Raw genomic sequence first — 7,121 nt, 5'->3', positions numbered from 1 at the left:
ACGGAAAAATAATTGGATATGTACCTTACCGCAGGGAATTGAAGGAATTCTGTTAATAGGTAAAGAGATAAGTGACTTTCACAGCCACATGTATGATGGTAAACCTGTACCTAAAATTCTTTATACCACACTGTAATTTTGCTAAATATCACTAAAATATTTCTCATTTTCTTCATATGCACGACACTACGGCTTACAAAACCTCTGCTAAAAATGGCAAATTTGTATCTATTTAACCGGTTTCGGAGATCGCAACAGTGGTTACATCTTGGCATGAAGATGATACATTCTGTATAAGGTACAATGAATAAATCTCCCCTCTGAATACATAAAAATGTAGCTTCATGAAACTGAAATCAGAAACGTGCTGGAAGCGAAAACGCCGAAAACTCATGGTGATATGACGATGCGAAAAAAGTACCTTTCCAAGGCTCCACGACCATAACTGAAGTATCTACGGTCAACATATGACTCCATTGGACCGATAAACAGCACATTGAAAATTTCGATTTTTTTTTCGAAAAATGTCAAAGGGGGAGACGTCCATTTTTTGCCATTTTTAAAATTTTTGAACCACGATAACTCGACCAGACGTGGGGTAATGGCTTTAAAAACCAGCTCAAATTAATCGTCTTAACTAGCTCCATAAGATGCCACAAACTGTTTATCGATGTTTATCAGATTGTGAAAATTTTACCCCTTTAATTGAAAAAACTTTAGACAATCGAAATCAGAGAAGTAAAAAAAGAGAATTTTCTTAATTTGTAGCTACATTACGATTCTTTTTACCTTCACCCCTCGCATACAAACATCTTTTTTAAATTTATGTTTTAGGACAAAATCTAAAAATACATAAACAGAATGCGGAAACTCCCTCACCCCAACCAACAATCGTTCAACTAAAACAACACTCACTCAAACACTCATTTGTTTAATTTTACATACGACAACATTATCACAGGACGAACCTGGCAGGCTTAGGATTTACCATCTCTCTTCAATTAACAGGAGAATATAATTTTTTGTCTTTATTTAATCCCACGTAATAAACAATGACAGTATTGTCGAGGAACAGTTGGCGTTGCACATAGCTTTAAATAATCACAGAGGCGACACAGTGGTAGTAATTACAAACAGTGAATAACAAAAGAACTAGTTAATCCTTAGTCGATTTAGGAGAGTTGAGACGGATGTGATTATTATGTTTAGGCACCATCAAAAAAATTACATGCTTTGGTATCTTGAGAATATGGAGATTAGAAATTTGCACCACAACCGGCTTCTTCCAGTAAATAATTTTGCAAAAAGTCGAAGACTTAATAATAGATTTTTCTCCAAACAAGCATTTTTTTCATGTTTCGAAACCTTGTGGAAACTGTGGTGCAAATCTGAATGCATTTCCCATTGTTCCTCTCCATTTTACATGAAAAATCGCACCGATAAAGCGAAGCGAGCTTTTTCTAGGGTGATTCTCTGGGCAATTTCGTACAAACAATGCCCTCACGTTGACTCCAGTTAGACGATTTCTTTCAAGTACCACCCACTATCATAAAAAATCATGATCAGGATATATAATCCAAGAAAACGAGCCTCATGCAGCCTTTTGCTTAACACAGTTTCATCCAATTTTCTTCGTACTCTCCGCTTATGACAATATTCAATTAGTTAAAATTTGCAACTCATGTCTAGCAAATGAATTAATGGACTAATTTTACGGCAAAACGATCTAGGAATTTTAATTTTTCAACTTTTACAGACTTATCAGTTGGGGAGGAACTTTTCCACCTCTTGAGTACAGATTAGATGTTTCAGATTCGGTAATCGTCTCGAAGCTTAAAACTTTCTAAATCTATTTGTCAAATTTCACTTACAAATTGATATAGTAACCCCACAGAAGTATACATAATTAGACGTACTAATATATAGAAATGTAAAAGATAATTAAGCTCGACAGCAGATGCATGCTCTTGAAATAATTAACTTGGAAAAAGCACGGTCTGAATGCGCAAGGGAAGTTTAGATTTTAGATAAAACTTCCACAATACTCACCGTACTTCATCTGGCTTATTTCGAAATCTGCATTGCAAATTCGTAACTATTACACCATGCATAACGTTACATGTTTATCGAACAACCAAATTCGACTCCCACTGTCTCATTTCCATTTTAGCACCAGTTCTGTTCCATTAGCAAATATTCAATTGGGGAGCCATTGAATATCAATGCACTTGACTTTTGTGGGATTTTGAAGAACATTCGAATGGACTTCAATTTCATTTAAACAACAGAACATTTAGTGATAGTGGAAAAAATGTTAGGCCAGTATTAATGTGATATTCCGCAAAGCTTAAAATTGCATGTCAATCTTCTTGACAATATGGCGAATGCGCTTGTCCTCAATTGTCATTATTGTCAACTCGTTTTTAAATTTCACTATTCATTTTTGCTTCCAAAAAAATCATAAACATTCCCAAATTACAATCGTTGGTATCTCGAAAATTCAGGTAGTAATGAGCCCGAAATAATCTGTCAAATGCAGTATCTCGACGACTTTTACAAGTCTTCAAGTTTCAGAGATTTCACTTATGTATGTAATTAGTTAATTTTGCGAATTTGAAAGCGGCTTTGTGTGTGAGAACTGTAAATTGCATTCAGTGCAATCAAATGCATTGATTTCTAGAATCAGGTCCAATGTTCTGTGATGTTACACATTCGAAGTTGAAATTTTTCATTAATCTAAATTAAACATAAAGTATAATTTCAGTAGACAACATGGATTTTTTGTGATAGTTCAAAAATGAAAATATTTGTAGTTCTAATAAAAAGGAGGAATTTTAATTCCTTCCCAGGTGTTCTGTGGTACAATGGGATTCTAGAGTACAAATTTTCCAAGTCTAATACTACGCTGATGGCTTTGGTCGTCCAAACGGGACCGAAACGATCCGAAAAAAGAGCAAACAAGCCATAAACATGAGAATTAAAGAAATCTAGGCTATGGCTGTTAAAGACTACTAAGAGTCCAGTCAAGAGTTAGTAGTTTACTCAATATCAGAAGATACATCTAAATGCGCTAAACTTTCGGATAAAGTCTATTTATGGGGCGTTTATTGTTTTCATCCCCTGCTAAATTAGTTCCAGTTCAGAGATTTAAATGCCAGCACCATCTTAGGATGTTTGTTTTGAAATATGTTTATGGAGTGCAAAAAGAAACAAGGGCATTAGTACACGAACACTACATATATCTCTATTAAATATAAATTCTTATAGCGCAAAAGGTCAGCCCCTGTGTGGTATTTGGAAGAGTCCTAAATTTCCCTTAACGTGGAACACGCAGTGTTTCCAAATTTATTTATTGTTACTTCAAATGCTATACCGCTAAGTGGTTGTATCGCATTGCGAAAAACATCCAGGAAAATTCCCCTTCAAATCTATGTGTTTACTTCGTAATAGAGGAGGGAAAGGTCTTTAAGGATCTATATGTGCTTTTTAAGAAATGTTTGCACCCCAAGCAACGCTCTTAACCCTTTCACAAAAGCAGGAACAGTCATGTTTACCGCTGGATCTCGTAAGATGCTGATATGACATAGACTTAGTGCATACTGAAATGAAAACGAGCTAAACTGAAAGAAAATGCTGTCGAAATTCTCTATAATTCGGAAAAATGTCCTAAAGATATAGTAAAAGCAGAAGTATACTGGATGCAATTTTGAATCGAGCAACATGGCGAGAAAACCCCACTTACCCCTGGATCCGGCACTGCACAAAAGACAAAATGTATGCGTTTTTTAATTTAAAAATCTAAAGTAATATTCATTTATGCAAAAGAGTTCATTCTTCTTTTAATTCGAAGCTTAATCATCAGTATTTTTGTTGGCATTTGCTGTGTTCTTTCCGGCAAAATTTGCGCAGCTTATACATAATACATCTTACTCATACTGTTGTACCGTTGATTTAAATTATTCAATGACTCAATGTCGTTTGCAAGGACGTGTCTCATTCACAATTTAAAACCAAACGAGTTATAATACAGGAAGATCTTCCATTTGGCTTCTCAACTCCATCTGCAAATTGTCTGCAGCAAATAATGTCTTGATTAATCTCTGTTATGCGTGTTCCTGCATAATTTGTGGATTCTCGGTAGGAAGACAGTCATTCCAAGCCAATCCCTTATGGAACATTCTAGTTGATTATTACAGAGCTGCGCTAGTTTAATGGCGATACAAAGTTTTTGTCATCAGTCACTTCCATTTTCAGGCTCTCGATCCTTCAAAGTTGTACCAAAATTCCATAAGGATTCTGGAAAAACTCTTAAAAGCAATTTAGTCGTTGATTGCTTTGCTAACCCTAAGCAGAAGTAAAATCCTTTTCATACATCCTCGGATTTTCCTTCTTCCAAGCCATTCGAAGTAGCAAATTGCGGGCTTAAGTTATTACACTAAATTAACTCTAAACTGCAGACTTCGGCTATTTTTACCGCTGAATTTGCTCCTTTTCAGCGCCGATCGAGAAATTTCTTCACCCTGCTTGCGGCTTTTAAGCCATGAAATAATTTTTGATACAGGTTCATCATCGTCAAGTTTAATAAACCTTTCCATTAATCTGCGGTAGATCAAATTAGGAAGTTTGCTGAATCTTGAATCAACCGGAAAATGGAAAACCGGGAACTCATCAGGAATGCCAAATTACTAACCGCATACCATCCAGCTTGCTTAGTTGCTCTCGTTACGACAGCTAATTTACCACTGTAATTTAGTTGGTAATTCGACCTGAAACTGACGTCCAAAAGGTTAAATTTGTCCTTAATCGGATTTGAGAATGTTAAGGCAATGGCGAATTGTTTTTTGATTTAATTTCATTAAGACAGTTAGCTTGGAATATAAAGAGAGATAAGAAATCTCTCAGACGATAGGGGCTTATACGATGATAGGGACGCAAGTTTCACAAAAAATGTTAAAGATACGCCTATTTTTCATTTTGATGGAATTTCTATTTATTACCAAATCTTCCGAGAATAATCTACATAAACCTACACAGGGTGTTATTTAAGTAGGTGGCCAAAGGAATTGGAGGGATTCAAGGAATGATTCTTTGAATGATCCTAAGACGAATATATAATAAAGGTTTACATAAACATAGGTCGGGCAATGCTTTGTTTTCAAGATACAGGGTGTCGAACTTTTTTTTTTAAATCGTTTTTTCATAAAAATTTTAATAAACATTTCCAACAACTATTGTAAGTTTCGCGTTAATTTTTGTGAAACGTTTTTATACTAAGAAAAATCGCGTAACATTTATTTAAGTGTAGTTTACATAAAGCGTTTTTCTTGTTTGGCTTTTCTTAAATTTCCGGCGTTATCTCTGTGTACGCCTCTAGCAAAAGGAGACAACCAATTTCTAGTTCGGAAGATCCCTTTGTACTACATTAAAAACTGTCACCGAAGTTTTAACGTTATATTAGTTTACGACTTCCTGTTATTTAGGAATTTTTATGTGAAGATTTTTAAAAAAGTTCGACACGCTGTACATTAAAAACGAAGATTACTGAATTTATGTTTATATAAACTTTTCGTCTTAGAATCACTCAAAGAATCACCTCTTGAAGTTTGGCCATGTACTTAAATAACACACTATACAATACCAAAATTACTATTGCCCAGACAATTCTATAATTACCATAAAATACCTACTGCGTGACAGAGAAAACAGAACACCCAGTAATAATGGTCTCATTTAAATAATTTATAGGAAAATATAAGCACGTTTCTTATGGATTTTTCAGCCCAGGAGTCTCTCATTCCTGAACACGTCTAGGTTTCGACCTAATAAGATGATCTTTGTCTTCCTGGGGAACTTTATTACAGGCTATTTGTTCAGCATTACAAAGGGCCACGGATCTTTCTGGGAAATGGATTAAATTTTGCAGTCGTCTACTTAAAAATATCCCTGACGTGTTCGATGGACAAAAAATCTGGGTGGCAAAGGTAACGAATGGATCTCATTTTGTTGAAAATAGTCCAACGTAACTTTGGCCACAAATGTCATGAATTGTTTTATTGAAAAGCTGTATTAGGGACCGTCCTTAGCGAGGACAGAAGATGTTCTCTAATGAAGATCGCACATGACCGGCTACCCTCCCCTTAGGACCCACCGTTGAGGAAGAATATAAAACCGCCCTTAAGGAGTGAATTATATGTATAATTCTTCTTTTTTGTTTGTGTGCTAGTTCTTAGGTGAAATAAAGTAGTTTTTCTTAAACGAATTGTGCAAACAGAGAAACCTAATTCATGTTTCGATTACGCAAGGGGTTATATGAAATGTTTCCTGGCTCGACATAAGAGAATGTCTTATTTTTATAATATCTGAATTTCATCTTTCTCCGATGAGCAGTTTTTCAATGTACTAAAAACGAAAATTGAAATTCTCGGATTTTTTGTTTTTTTTTTAATCAACAAAACGGCGTAATTTTTTTCTAATTTGATCAACTCCGCATCCCTTCCGTTTATAAAAACCCACTGCTAGAACACTATTTTGGTCACACTGTATAATAATGGCTTTTCGCATCTACAAGTAATATTTGCCACCATTGTGCTTCTTTAGTCATCAGAATCAAAATCCGACTCATCCCATATCAATAATTCTCGCTTAAGCAATGGACCATTTATTTGCCATTCCGGACTTCTCTTTCAACGATTAAATATTAAAGTACTTTCACACGGACTTAAAGCATCTTCACATCATTACATCTTTTCCGAGGTATGTATAGCTTATTAACACACCTCCAATTTTTTAAAACTAAACGTGCCTACTTCTATGACAATTATGCTGAGCTAAATATAGCTGCGTTAATCTTCTGCACTGAATGAGGTCCAAGATGAGTTCAATGAACCAAATTTCGAATGTGGAATTACAAGGAAAGATCTAAAGTGCTAAAACACACAAAACTTTCACGTGAATTCTCCATATCAACTATGGTTTAATTATTTAAGGTAATCAATATCAATTTAAACTTATTCCTGCTGCCTCTGAAAAAGCTAAAAATTTGCTTTATGTAATTGCCGGGGTAATTTCGTAATAATGCCAATTGTGTAACATCTGTTCTCATCTATACAAACCAAGTTCTT

This window comes from Euwallacea similis, chromosome 33 (genome assembly GCF_039881205.1).
Source record: "Euwallacea similis isolate ESF13 chromosome 33, ESF131.1, whole genome shotgun sequence".
NCBI lineage: Eukaryota > Metazoa > Arthropoda > Insecta > Coleoptera > Curculionidae > Euwallacea > Euwallacea similis.
The sequence above is the reverse complement of the archived record's forward strand: the minus strand, read 5'-3'. Positions refer to the sequence as shown.